Here is a 16,379-nt window from a genome sequence, read left to right as displayed (position 1 = left end):
TCAAAAGAAAGTTGGAATAACAATATATCAGACAAAACAGACTTTAAAGTAAAGACTGTTACAAGAGACAAAGAAGGACACCACATAATGATCAAGGGATCAATCCAAGAGAAGATATAACAATTGTAAACATTTATTCACCTAACATAGGAGGACCTCAATACATAAGGCAAATGCTAACAGACATAAAAGGGGAAATCGACAGTAACACAACCATAGTAGGGACTTTAACACCCCACTTTCACCAATGGACACATCATCCAAAATGAAAATAAATAAGGAAACACAAGCTTTAAATGATACATTAGACGAGAAAGACTTAATTGATATTTATAGGACATTCCATCCAAAAACAACAGAATACACTTACTTCTCCAGAGCTCATGGAACATTCTCCAGGATAGATTATATCTTCAGTCACAAATCAAGCCTTGGTACATTTAAGAAAATTGAAATCGTATCAAGAATCTTTTCCAACCACAACGCTATGAGACTAGATTTCAATTACAGGAAAAAAACTGTAAAAAATGCCAACACGTGGAGGCTAAACAACAGACTACTAAATAACCAAGAGATCACTGAAGAAATCAAAGAGGAAATCCAAAAATACCTAGAAACAAATGACAATGAAAACATAATGACCCAAAACCTATGAGATGCAGCAAAGCAGTTCTAAGAGGGAAGTTTATAGCAATACGATCCTACTGCAAGAAACAAGAAAAATCTCAAATAAACAACCTAACCTTACACCTGAAGCAATTAGAGAAAGAAGGAAAAAAAAAACCCCAAAGTTAGCAGAAGAAATCATAAACATCAGGTCAGAAATAAATGAAAAGGAAATGAAGGAAACAACAGCAAAGATCAATAAAAATAAAAGCTGGTTCTTTGAGAAGATAAACAAAATTGATAAACCATTAGCCAGAATCATCAAGAAAAAAAAAGGGAGAAGACTCAAATCAACAGAATTAGAAATGAAAAAGGAGAAGTAACCACTGACACTGCAGAAATACAAAGGATCATGAGATTACTACAAGCAACTCTATGCCAATAAAATGGACAACCTGGAAGAAATGGACAAATTCTTAGAAAAGCACAACCTTCCAAGACTGAACCAGAAAAAACAGAAAATATGAACAGACCAATCACAAGCACTGAAACTGAAACTGTGATTAAAACTCTCCAAACAAACAAAAGCCCAGGACCAGATGGCTTCACAGGTGAATTCTACCAAACATTTAGAGAACAGCTAACACCCATCCTTCTCAAACTCTCCCAGAATATAGCAGAGGGAGAAACACTCCCAAACTCATTCTACGAGGCCACCATCACACTGACACTAAAACCAGACAAAGATGTCACAAAAAAAGAAAACTACAGGCCAATATCACTGATGAACACAGATGCAAAAATCCTCAACAAGATACTAGCAAACAGAATCCAACAGCACATTAAAAGGGTCATACACCATGATCAACTGGGGTTTATCCCAGGACTGCAAGGATTCTTCAATATATGCAAATCAATCAATGTGATACACCATATTAACAAACTGAAGTATAAAAACCATATGAAAATCTCAACAGATACAGAAAAAGCTTTTGACAAAATTCAACACCCATTTATGAGAAAGACTCTCCAGAAGGTAGTCATAGAGGGAACCTACCTCAATATAATAAAGGCCATATATGACAAACCCACAGCCAACTTCGTTCTCAATGGTGAAAAACTGAAACCCTTTCCGCTAAGATCAAGAACAAGAGAAGGCTGCCCACTCTCACCACTATTATTCAACATAGTTTTGGAAGTTTTAGCCGCAGCCATCACAGAAGAAAAATAAATGGAATCTAAATCAGAAAAGAAGAAGTAAAACTGTCACTGTTTGCCGATGACATACTATACATAGAGAATCCTAAAGACTCTACCAGAAAACTACTAGAGCTAATCAATTAATTTAATGAAGCAGCAGGATATAACATTAATGCACAGAAATCTCTTGCATTCTTATACACTAATGATGAAAAATCTGAGACAGAAAATACGGAAACATTCCCATTTACTACTGCAACAAGAAGAATAAAACACCTAGGAATAAACCTACCAAAGGAGACAAAAGACTTGTATGCAGAAAACTATAAGACACTGATGAAAGAAATTAAAGATGATACAAACAGATGGAGAGATAGACCATGTTCTTGGATTGGAAGAATCAACATTGTGAAAATGACTATACTACCCAAAGCAATCTACAGATTCAATGCAATCCCTATCAAACGACCAATGGCATTTTTCACAGAACTAGAACAAAAAATTTCACAATTTGTATGGAAACACAAAAGACCCCGAATAGCCAAAGCAATCTTGAGAAAGAAAAACGGAGCTGGAGGAATCAGACTCCCTGACTTCCGACTATACTACAAAGCTACAGTAATCAAAACAATATGGTACTGGCACAAAAACAGAAATATAGATCAATGGAACAGCACAGAAAGCCCAGAGATAAACTCACGCACATATGGTCACCTTATCTTTGATAAAGGTGGCAAGAATATACAATGGAGAAAAGACAGCCTCTTCAATAAGTGGTGCTGGGAGAACTGGACACCTACATGTAAAAGAATGAAATTAGAACACTTCCTAACACCATAGACAAAAATAAACTCAAAATGGATTAAAGACCTAAATGTAAGTCCAGACACTATAAAACTCTTAGAGGAAAACATAGGAAGAACACTCTATGACATAAATCACAGCAAGATCCTTTTTGACCCACCTCCTAGAGAAATGGAAATAAAAACAAAAATAAACAAATGGCACCTAATGAAACTTAAAAGCTTTTGCACAGTAAAGGAAACCATAAACAGACGAAAAGACAACCCTCAGGATGGCAGAAAATATTTGCAAACAAAGCAACTGACAAAGTTGCTTGTATATCTCCAAAATATACAAGCAGCTCATGCAGTTCAACATCAAAAAAACAAACAACCCAATCCAAAAATGGGTGGAAGATCTAAACAGACATTTCTCCAAAGAAGATATACAGATTTCCAACAAACGCACGAAAGGATGCTCAACATCACTAATCATTAGAGAAATGCAAATCAAAACTACAATGAGGTATCACCTCACACCAGTCAGAATGGCCATCATCAAAATATCTACAAACAATAAATGCTAGAGAGGGTGTGGAGAAAAGGGAACCCTCTTGCACTGTTGGTGGCAATGTAAATTAATACAGCCACTAGAGAGAACAGTATGGAGGTTCCTTAAAAAACTAAAAATAGAACTACCGTATGACCCAACAATCCCACTACTGGGCATACACCCTGAGAAAACCATAATTCAAAAAGAGTCCTGTACCACAATGTTCACTGCAGCACTATTTACAAGAGCCAGGACATGGAAGTAACCTAAGTGTCCATCGACGGAAGAATGCATAAAGAAGATGTGGCACGTATATAGTGGAATATTACTCAGCCATAAAAAGAAACGAAATTGAGGTATTTATACTGAGGTGGGTGGACCTAGAGTCTGTCATACAGAGTGAAGTAAGTCAGAAAGAGAAAAACGAATACCATAAGCTAATACATATATATGGAATCTAAAAAGAAAAATGGTTCTAATGAACCTAGGGGCAGGACAGGAATAAAGACGCAGATGTAGAGAATGGACTTGAGGACACAGGGATGGGGAAAGGTAAGCTGGGACGAAGTGAGAGAGTAGCACTGACATATATACACTACCAAATGTAAAACAGATAGCTAGTGGGAAGCAGCTGCATAGCACAGGGAGACCAGCTTGGTGCTTTGTGACCACCTAGAGGGGTGGCATAGGGAGGGTGGGAAGGAGACGCAAAAGGGAAGAGATATGGGGATATGTGTATATGGATAGCCGATTCACTTTGTTATACAGCAGAAACTAACACAACATTGTAAAGCAATTATACTCCAATCAACATGCTAAAAAATAAATAAAATAAAGACTGTTACAAGAGACAGAGAAGGACAATACATAATGATCGAGGGATCAATCCAAGAAGAAGATACAACAATTGTAAATATACGCATCCAACATAGGAGCACCTCAATATACAAGGCAAATGTTAACAGGAATAAAAGAAGAAATTAACAGTAACACAATAATAGTGGGGGGCTTTAACACCTCACTTACATCAATAGATCATCCAGAGAGAAAATCAATGACAATACATAGGCCTTAAATGATACCTTAGACCAAATGGACTTAATTGATATTTATAGAGCATTCCATCCAAAGGCAGCAGAAAACACATTCTTTTCAAGTGCACATGGAACATTCTCCAGGATAGACCGCATGCTGGGCCACAAAGCAAGCCTTTAAGAAAACTGAAATAGCATCAAGTGTGTTTTCTAACCACAATGCTATGAGATTAGAAATCAACTATAAGAAAAAACTGCAAAAAACACAAACACTTGGAGGCTAAACAATATGATACTAAACAACCAATGGATCACAGAAGAAGTCACAGAGGAAATCAAAAAATACCTAGAGACAAATGACAATGAAAACACGATGCAGGGACTTCCCTGGTAGTGCAGTGGTTAAGAATCTGCCTGCCAATGCAGGGGACACGGGTTCGAGCCCTGGTTCGGGAAGATCCTACATGCCGCAGAGCAACTAAGTCCGTGCGCCACACTACTGACCCTGTGCTCTAGAGCCCGCGAGTCACAACTACTGAAGCCCGCGCGCCTAGATCCTGTGCTCCGCAACAAGAGAAGCCACCGCAATGAGAAGCCCATGCTCCGCAACAAAGAGCAGCCCCTGCTCTCCGCAACTAGAGAAAGCCTGAGCATAGCAATGAAGACCCAACACAGCCTAAATTAATTAAAATAAAAATTTAAAAAAACCACACACATACAAAAACACACGATCCAAAACCTATGGGATGCAGCAAAAGCAGTTCTAAGAGGGAAATTTATAGCTATACAAGCTTATCTCAGAAAACAAGAAAAATCTCAAATAAATAACCTAACATTACATCTAAAGCAACTTCAGAAAGAAGAGCAAACAAAGCCCAAAGTAAGTAGAAGGAAAGGAATCATAAAAATCAGAGCAGAAATAAATGAAACAGAGACTGAAAAAACAGTAGAAAAGATCAACAAAACTAAAACTGGTTCTTTGAAAAGATAAATGAAATTGACAAACCTTTAGCTAGACTCATCAAGCAAAAAAGGGAGAGGGCCCAAATCAATAAAACCAGAAAGAAACAGGAGAAGTTACAACCGACACCACAGAAATAGAAAGGACCATGACAGACTACTACAAGCAACTATATGCCAATAAAAATGGACACCCTAGAAGAAATGGACAAATTCTTAGAAAGGTGTTATACAATCTTCAAGACTGAAACAGGAAGAAATAGAAAATATGAACAGACCAGTCACAAGTACTGAAATGGAAAGTGATTTTAAAACCCTCAACCAAAAAAGTCCAGGACCAGATGGCTTCACAGACGAATTCTATCAAACATATAGAGAAGAGTTAAAACCTATTCTTCTGAAACTATTCCAAAAAACTGCAGAGGAAGGAACACTTTCAAACTCATTCTATGAGGTCACCATCACCCTGATACCAAAATCAGACAAAGATATCACAAAAAAAGAAAATTACAGACCAATATCACTGATGAACGTAGACACAAAAATCCTCAACAAAATACTAGTAAACTGAATCCAACAACACATTAAAGGGTCATACACCATGATCAAGTGGGATTTATCACAGGGATGCAATGATTTTTCAATATCCACAAATCAATCAGTTTGATGCACCACATTAACAACTTGAAGAATAAAAACCATATGATCATCTCAATAGATGCAGAAAAAGCTTCTGATAAAATTCAACATCCATTTATGATTAAAAACTCTCCAGAAAGTAGGCACAATGGGAACACACTTCAACATAATAAAGGCCATATATGACAAACACACAGCTAACATCATACTCAACAGTGAAAAGCTGAAAGCATTTCCTCTAAGATCAGAAACAAGACAAAGATGTCCACTCTCGCCACTTTTATTCAACATAATTTTGGAAGTCCTAGCCACAACAATCAGAGGAAAAAAAGAAATAAAAGGTATCCAAATGGGAAAAGAAGAAGTTAAACTGTCATTGTTTGCAGATGACATGATACTATACATAGAAAATCCTAAAGATGCCACCAAAATATGACCAGAACTCATCAATGAATTCAGTAAAGTTTCAGGATGCAAAATTAATACACAGAAATCTGTTGTATTTCTATACACTAACAACAAGAGGTGAGAAACAGAAATTAAGGAAACAATCTCATTTACCACTATCAAAAAGAATAAAATACCTAGAAATAAACCTACTTATGGAGGCAAAAGACCTGTACTCCAGAAACTATAAGACGCTGATGAAAGAAATCAAAGATGACACAAACAAATGGAAAGATATACTGTGTTTTTGGATTGGAAGAATCAATATTGTCAAAATGACTATACTACCCAAGGCAACCTACAGATTCAATTCAATTCCTATCAAATTACCAATGGCATTTTTCACAGAACTGGAACAAAAATTTTTTTTACTTTTTATGGAAACATGAAGACCCAGGATAATTAAAGCAATCTTGAGAAAGAAAAATGGAGATGGGGAGGAATCAGGCTCCCTGACTTCAAACTATATTACAAAGCTACTGTAATCAAAACAGTATAGTACTAGCACAGAAACAGAATATAGATCAATGGAACAGGACAGAAAACCCAGAAATAAACCCACACAGCTATGGTCAATTAATCTATGACAAAGAAGGCAAGAATATACAATGGAGAAAAGACAGTCTCTTCAATAAGTCATGCTGGAAAAGCTGGACACCTACATATAAAAGAATGAAATTAGAACATTCTCTAACACAATACACAAAAATAAACTCAAAATGATTAAAGGCCAGATACTATAAAACTCCTAGAGGAAAACACAGGCAGAACACTCTTTGACATAAATCACAGCAATATCTTTTTGGATCCGTCTCTTACAGTAATGGAAATAAAAACAAAAATAAACAAATGGGACCTAATTAAACTTATAAGCTTTGCACAGCAAAGGAAACCATAAACAAAACAAAAAGACAACCTATGGACTGGGTAAAAATATTTGCAAACGATGTAACCAACAAAGGTATTAATTTCTAAAATATAAAAACAGCTCAATTAAAAAAAAAATTCAAAAAATGGGCAGAAGACCTAAATAAACATTTCTCCAAAGAAGACATAGAGATGGCCAACAGGCACACGAAAAGATGCTGAACACCACTAATTATTAGAGAAATGCAAGTCAAAACTACAATAAGTTATCACCTCATGCTGTTCAGAATGGCCATCATCAAAAAGTCTACAAATAAATGCTGGAGAGGGTATGGAGAAAAGGGAATCCTCCTACACTGATGGTGGGAATGTAAACTGGTGCAGCCACTATGGAGAACAGTATGGAGGTTCCTTAAAAAACAAAAAATAGAGTTATCATATGATCCAGCAAGCCCATTCCTAGGCATATATCCAGAAAAGATGAAAACTCTAGTTTGAATACATACATGCACCCCAATGTTCAGAGCAGTACTATTTACAATAGCCAAGACATGGAAGCAACCTAAATGTCCATCTTCGGATGAATGGATAAAGAAGATACACACATACACACATACACAGGAAAATTACTCAGCCATAAAAGAACAATGAGATAATGCCATTTGCAGCAACATGGATGGACCCAGAGATTATCATACTAAGTGAAGTAAGTCAGACAGAGAAAGACAAATGATATCACTTATATGTGGAATCTTAAAAAAATGATATAAAGGAAGTTACAAAATAGACATAGACTCACATAGAAAACAAACGTAAGGCTACCAAAGGGGAAAGGGGGAAAGGGATAAATTAGGGATTTGGGATTAACAGATACACACTACTATACATAAAACAGAAAAAACAGTAAGGATCTACTGTATAGCACAGGGAACTATATTCAGTATCTTGTAATAACCTATAATGGAAAAGAATCTGAAATATATGTGTGTGTATGTATATACACATATAACTGAATCAGTTTGCTATACACCTGAAACATTGTAAATCAACTATACTTCAATTAAAAGAAACTGAAAGGGGTGGGGACAGCAGTGTAAAGGAATAATTTTTGTATGTTACTGAAGTTAAGCTGCTATAAATTCAAATTAGTGTTACAACTGTAGAATGTTAAATGTAATCCCCAAGGTAATCACAAAGAACATAGCTAGAGAATATACACAAAAGGAAACAGGAAAGGAATTTAAAATATTTCACTACAAAAAATCAACTAAACACAAAAGAAAACAGCAATGCAGGAAATGAGAGACAAAAAACCTATAAGGCATATAAAAAATAAATAGCACAATGACAGACGTCCCTCCTTGTATCATGCTAAGTGAAATGAGTCTGACAGAGAAAAACAAGTACCATATGATTTCACTTATAAGTGGAATCTAAAAAACAAAACAAACATACTTATAGATACAGAGAACAAAGTGGCAGTTGCCAGATTAGGGGAGGGGGATGGATGAAATAGGCTAAATGAATTAAGATGTACAAACTTCTAACTGTAAGATAAACAAGTCACAGGGATGTAACGTACACATGGGGAATGTAGTCAATAATGCTGTAAAAACAGGGGACTTCCCTGGTGGCACAGCGGTTAAGAATCCGCCTCCCAATGCAGGGGACATGGGTTCGAGCCCTGGTCCAGGAAGATCCCACATGCCACAGAGCAACTAAGCCCATGCCCCACAATTTCTGAGCCTGCGCTCTAGAGCCCGCGAGCCACAACTACTGAGCCCACGTGCCACAACTACTGAAGCCCACATGCCTAGAGCCTGTGCTCCGCAACAAGAGAAGCCACTACAACAAGAAGCCCACACACCGCAACGAAGAGTAGCCCCCACTTGCTGCAATTAGAGAAAGCCCGCGCGTAGCAACGAAGACCCAACACAGCCAAAAATAAATAATAAATAAAATTTTTAAAAATACTGTAAAAACAACTTTGTGTGATAATGGAGGTAACTGGTTTTATCGCAGTGATCATTTCACAATGCATAAAAATATCAAATCACTATGTTAAATCTGAGAAACCTAACATATTTTATGTTAATTATAACTAAAAAAAAAAAGTACCACCTCCTTATCAGTAATAACATCGAATGAAAATGATTAAGCTCTCCAATCAAAAGACAGAGATTGGTAGAATGTATAAAGATATATGATCCAAGTATATGCTCTCTCCAAGGGACTCACTTGAGATCCAAAGACACAAACAGGTTGAAAGTGAGGGATGAAAAAATACACTATGTGAAAATAATAACCAAAAGAGAACAAGAGTGGCTATACTAGTATCAGACAAAACAGACTTTACATCAAAAAAAGTTTCAAGAGATAAAGAAGGACAGGATATATTAATAAAAGGTTTAATACAGCAAGAAAATATAATTATAAACATTTACACACCTAACTACAGACCATAAAAATATATTAAGCAAAAACTGACAGGTTTGAAGGGAGAAATAGACAGTTCTCCAATAACAGTTTGGGATTTCAATACACCACTCACAATAATGAACAGAACAACCAGACACAGGTAAGGAAACAGAGGAGTTAACACAATAAACCAATTCGATCTGACAGATACATGCAGAACACTCTAACCAACAACAGTATACACATTCTAAGTGCACACAGATTTTCCAGGATAGCCCACATTAGGTCACAAATTAAGTCTCCATAGATTTTAAAAGACAGATATCATACAAAGTATTTTCTCTGACCACTGTCGGATGAAGTTAGAAATCAACAACATAGAGAAAAGTGGAAAGTTCACAAAATGTGGAAATTAAACAACACAATTTTATCCAACCAAAGGATCAGGGAAGAAACCACAAGGACAATCATGTAGAGACAAGTGAAAACCAAAACACAACATACCAAAACTTACGGGACACAGTGAAAATGGTGCTAGAGGAGAAATTTATAGCTATAAATGCTTACCTTAAAAAAAAGAAAGATCTCAAATCAAGAACTTAACTTTACAACTTAAGGAACTAGAAAAAGAACAAACTAAATTCAAAGCTAGCAGAAGGAAGGAAATGATAGAGATAAAGCAGAGAACAGAAAAATAATAGAGAAAAATCAATGAAACCAAAAGTTGGTTCTTCAAAAAGATTTTTAAAAATTGACAAATCTTCATCCAGATGAGCTATGAAAAAAAGAAAGAAGACTTGAATTACTAAAATCAGAAATGAAAATGGGGACATTACTACTGATTCTACAGAAGTGAGCATTATAAGAGAGTATTATAAACAGGTATACACCAAAAAAATTGGATAACCTAGATGAAATAGACAAGTTCCTAGAAACACAAAACCTACCAAGACTAAATCACAAATAACAGAAAATCTAAATAGACCTAAAACTAGTGCGGAGATTGAATCAGTAATGCAAAATCTCACAGCAAAGAAAAGCCCTGGACCTGATGGTGTCACTGGTGAATCCTACCAAACATTTAAAGAACTAAAATCAATCCTTCTCAAACTCTTCTAAAAAACTGGAGAGGAGAAACACTTCCTAACTCACTTTATGAGGCCAGCATTACCCTGATATCCAAGCTAGACAAAGACACTACAAGAAAACTACGGACTAATATCCCTTATGAACATCAATGCAAAAATCCTCAACAAAATACTAGGAAACAGGATTCAGCAGCATAGTGAAAAAATTACACACTTGACCAAGTCAACCCACAGAATGGGAAAAAAATATCTTTGAATCACATATCTGATAAGGGATTAATATCCAGAATATATAGAGACTTCTAAAACTCAGTAACAACAACAACCAAACAACCAAATTAAAAAATGGACAAAGGACTTGAAGAGACAGTTCTCCAAAGAAGATATACAAATGGCCAATAAGCACATGAAAAGATGATCAACATCACTAATCATTAGGGAAATGCAAATCAAATTACAATGAGATGTTACCTCAGACCCTTTAGGATGGGTACTGTAAAAAAAAAAAAAAAAAAAAAAAAGAACAAGTGTTTGCAAGGATGTGGAAAAACTGGAGCCCCTGCACACTGTTGGTGGGAATGTAAAATGGTATAGCTGCTGTATAAAATAGTATGGGGTACCTCAAAAATTTTAAATAGAATTACCATATGATCCAGCAATTCTACTTCTGGGTATATTCCCAAAGGAACTGAAAGCAAGGTATCAAAGAGGTATTTGTACACCCACGTTCACAGCATTATTCCCAACAGCTAAAACATGGAAGCAACCCAAGTGACCAACAACGGATGAATGAATAAGCAAAATGTGGTATATACAAAAAATGGACTATTAGCCTTAAAAACAAAGGAAATTCTGCAATATGCTATAACACAGATGAAACTTAAGGACGTTACGGTAAGTGAAATAAGTCAGTCGCAATAAGACAAATATTTATGTATGATTCCACTTATATTAGGTACTTAAAAGTACTCAAGGGCATAGAAAGTAGAATGGTGGTTTCCAGGGGTTGGGGCGGAGGGGAGAATGAGTTATTGTTTAATAGGTACAGATTTTCACTTTTACAAGATGAAAAGAGTTATTGGGATGAATGGTGGTGATGGCAGCACAATGTGAATGTACTTAATACCGCTGAACTGTACATTTAAAAATGGTTAAAATGGTAAATTTTATGTGTATTTTACCACAATGAAAAAAAGAAAAAAATGGATCATAGACTTTAAAGGAAGAATTAAAACCATAAAACTTCTGGAATAAATCATTGTGGCCTTGGGTTAGACAAAGAGTTATTAAATGAACACCAAAATCATGACCCATAAAAGAAAAAATTGATAAACTAGACTTCATCAACATCAAAAAATTTTCTGTTTCAAAAGACACAATTAAGAAAGTAAGAAGGCAAGTCACAGTCTGGGAGAGAATATTTGCAAGTCATGTATTTGATAGAGGTCCTGTATCCAGAATTTTACAAAATAATAATAAGACAACACACATAAAAATGGGCAGAAGGTATGAATAGACATTTCCCCAAATAAGATGTAAGAATAGCTGATGAGTAAATAAAAAGATGTTCAAAATCTCTAGTCATTATGGAATTGCAAGTTAAAATGAGACAGCCACTCACACAGCCACTAGTGTGGCTATAATCAAAACAAGAGACAGTATCAAGTGTTGAGAAGGATGTGGAGAAACTGGAAGAACCCTCATATATATTGTTGGGAATGATAAATAGTACAGCCACTTTGGAACACAGCTTGAAAAGACACTTAAATAAAAGTTAAACATAAATTACCTACAACCCAGCAATTTCACTCCTAAGTATCCACCTAAGAGAAATGAAAACACCTCCACACAAAGACATGTATCAAATGTTGATAGCAAATGTCCATCAACTGGGGAATAAATAACATGTATACAATGGAATGCTATTCAACAATAAAGTGAGATGAATTACTGACAGATAACATAGACAAACCTCAAAAACATTATGCTAAGTGAAAGCCAGATATGAAAGAATACATGTTGTATGAGTCCATTCACATTAGATACCAGAATAGGCAAATCTATAGGGACACAAAGTAGATCAGCAGTTGCCAGGGGCTGAAGGTGGAGTAGAAATTGACTACAAATGGATATAAGGGAATTTTGGGGGATGATAGAAATGTTCTAAATTTAGACTATAGTTATGGTTGCACAGTTCTTTAAATTTATTATAAATTATTGAATTATATACTTAACGATGGGTGAATCTTATAGTATGTAAACTATAACTCAGTAAAGCTTTTTTTTTTAAAAAGGACACCCATTATTCCACTATTTTACTTAAAAACTAGACTATTACCCATACCATGTGCCCTCCAAAAGAGTAACAAATTTAGTGTTTATCATTTCCATCTTTTATTGTTGTCTTATAGATGTAACAGGAAAGAATATATTTTCATTTTGCTTGTTTTACTTTTTATTATGAAATTTTTCACCCATATACTCTACACCTAGCTTTAACAATTGTTAAGATCTTCCTTAACAATTTATCCCACCCCCTTTTTTGCTTAGGTATTTTACAGTAAAGTATTGACATCACGACATTTCATCTTAAAATTCACATGCAGCTAGCTACAAAAAATAAATTTTCTAATTTAACCATAATGTCATCACACCTAACAAAAATACTCCTTAATACCTACTTCATATTCAAATTTATTCAATTGTATAAAAATGTCTTCTATTGCTAATCTAATTTGGGTCTAAACATTACATTTGGTCATTCTTAAATCTCCTTTAATCCAGAACCTCTCCTCTCCACAGTCCAACTTTTCTTCTCCATACTACTTTCTTGCTGAAGAGACCAGGCCAGTTGTCCTACAAAATGTCCATCTTCTAGATTTGCCTGATTGCTTCCATTAGGTATCAGTTAACTGGTACATCTAATCCCTATATTTCCTGTAAAATGGAAGTCAGATCTTCAGGCTTGATTTATATATAGCTTAAACATTTTTGGCAAGAGTGTTTAGTTTTGCTTGATTTTACATTTTATAAAATTGGTATCACTTTGACATAGTTCTAAGACATTTTCACTTAACATTCTCTTTTGGATTCATCCATTTTGTTGCCTAGAGCTATACATTAATTTTCACTACTGCATAAACCATTGTGTGATTATATTTAAAATTTATTCATTCTACTGAAGATTAACATTTGGATCTTTCCATGGTTTTTTTTTTTTTTTTTTTGGCTGGGCTATTACACATTTATAAACATTCAAGTACAGTTCCCAGGACACATGGGAAGGTTTCTCTAGGGTATGTATACCTATATGAGAACTGGTAAGTCTTATCAGTGGTCAGCAAACTATGGCCCAAAAGGGGCCTGTTGCAGTTTTCTGTAAATAAAATTTTATTGGAACACATCCATGCTCATTTATGTATTGCCTATGGCTGCTTTTACACTACAGTAGCAGAGTTCAGTAGTTGTGAAAAAGATTTGATATGCCCCAAAGCCTAAAATATTTGCTACCTGTCCCTTTACAGAAGTTTATTGACTCCGGGGTTATAATGTATATCCAAATTTCCAAGAACACCAAACTTATACAAAATATTTGTACTAATTTACACTTCCACCAATGTAAACTGATCCATAACTCCCTTGATTTATAACCTCTGAATCTCGGTATTTCCAAACTTCAAAATTTTTGCCTACCTGCTGAGTGGGGAAAAAAATGGTATCTCCGTGTGGTCTTAACGTGCGTTTCTCCAACAGTAGCAAAGTTGGACTTTTTTTTCATGCTTTTTGCTATTAATTTTTCCCTGTTTTGTAAAATGCCTGATGTCTCTTACCTATTTTAAAAAATTTTTATCCTATGAGACAGTAAGAAAACAAGACAACAATCTCTTTTTTAACCATGTGACAGTTGTTATGTACCTGGACACTAATAGAGATAGAGATCAGTTCCATGTTTCGAAAATAGCTTCTCTCAATTTGTGCCTTGTCTTTTAAATTCTTTTTAGTATTTTTGTGGAAAATAAGTTACTTATTTTGAACAGCATCCAATTTAACAATCTTTCATTTTATAGTGTTTTTGTTAAGTTTTCCCCTACCCCCAGGTCAGAAACATATTCCCCTATATTTTATAGTTCTAAGGGTGGTATAATTTGTATTTCATATACAAGTATTCAATCTGTGTGGAACAGATTTTAATGTATGATGGAAGGTAGAGATCCAATTTGATTTTTCTAATGACTAACAACTGTCCCTTGCTCTTTCATATATAAGACATTATGATGTGATGAGCACACTGCAATATTAGCACAGGAATAAATGGACTCGTGTAATAGAATACAGGTATACCTCATTTTATTGTGCTTTGCTTTATTGCGCTTCACAGATACTGCGTTTTTGACAAACTGAAAGTTTATAGCAATCCTGTATTGTCAGATGATGGTTAGCATTTTCTATCAGTAAAATATTTTTTAATTAATGTATGAACATTTTAAAAGACATAAAGCTATTGCATACTTAACAGACTACAGTAGAGTGTAAACATAATTTATATGCACTGGGAAACCAAAAATTCGTGTGACTCATTTTACTGCAGCATTTGCTTTATTGTGGTGGTCTGGAACCAAACCAGCAGTATCTCCTAGGGTACTCCTGTAGTTTTCAGTGTAGAGGTCTTTCACCTCCTTGGTTAAATTTATTCCTCGGTGTTTTATTTTTCTGATACAATTGCAAACGGGATTGTTTTCTTAATTTTTCTGATAGCTCGTTATTAGGGCATAGAAATGAAAGACATTTCGGTATCTTGGTTTTGTACCCTGCGAAGTTCATTTATTAGTTCTAACAGTTTCTTGGTGAAGTCTTTATGGTTTTCTATATTACAGTTGACCCTTGAACAATCCGAGTTTGAATCACATGGGTCCACTTATACGTGAATTTTTTTTCAACAGTAGATACTATAGTACTACATGATTTACTGTTGGCTGAATCTGTGAATGCGGAACTCCAAACACAGAGGAACCTCTAATATGGAGGAACTGTGTATACAGAGGGCCAACTATAAATTATACATTTGTTTGTTTTTTGTTTTTGTTTTATAAATTTATTTATTTATTCATTTATTTAATTTTTGGCTGCATTGGGTCTTCGCTGCTGCACGCGGGCTTTCTCTAGTTGCAGTGAGCGGGGGCTACTCTTTGTTGCGGGACGCAGGCTTCTCATTGTGGTGGCTTCTCTTGTTGCAGAGCACAGGCTCTAGGCGCATGGGTTTCAGTAGTTGTGGCACACGGGCTTCAGTAGTTGTGGCTCGCGGGCTCTAGAGTGCAGGATCAGTAGTTGTGGCACACGGGCTTAGTTGCTTCGCGGCATGTGGGATCTTCCCGAACCAGGGCTCGAACCCATGTCCCCTGCATTGGCAGGCGGGTTCTTAACCACTGCGCCACCACGGAAGCCCCTATACATGGATTTTTGACTAAGCGGAGGATTGTCACCCCTGACCCCTGCATTGGTCAAGGGTCAACTGTAATATCATGTCATCTGCAAACGATGACAGTTTTATGAATTCCTTTCCAATTTGGATGCCTTTTATTTCTTCTTCTTGACTAATTGCCCTGACTAGGACATCCAATACTATGTTGGACCAAACTGTTTATAACAGGTTACCTCTTCATAAGCAGCATACTATTCATTATGCTGTATCCTCAGCAACACTTCAAATCATCAGACTCTGATTTTTGCCAACATGGAGGATAAATAACTGTCTCACTGTGGTTTTAATTTGCATTTCCCTGATCAC

At 35.6% G+C, this 16,379-nt stretch overlaps 1 protein-coding gene across 2 annotated transcripts in view; it reads right to left on the bottom strand.

The window, feature by feature from the left end:
* Positions 1 to 16,379, bottom strand: part of GKAP1 (G kinase anchoring protein 1) — an 80,475-nt gene that overhangs the window by 28,145 nt on the left and 35,951 nt on the right. The gene's annotated exons all lie outside the window — the stretch shown is intronic.

Source organism: Balaenoptera borealis (assembly GCF_965194805.1).
Source record: "Balaenoptera borealis genome assembly, chromosome: 8".
NCBI classification, from domain to species: domain Eukaryota; kingdom Metazoa; phylum Chordata; class Mammalia; order Artiodactyla; family Balaenopteridae; genus Balaenoptera; species Balaenoptera borealis.
This window is presented reverse-complemented; position numbering and strand designations above follow the sequence as displayed.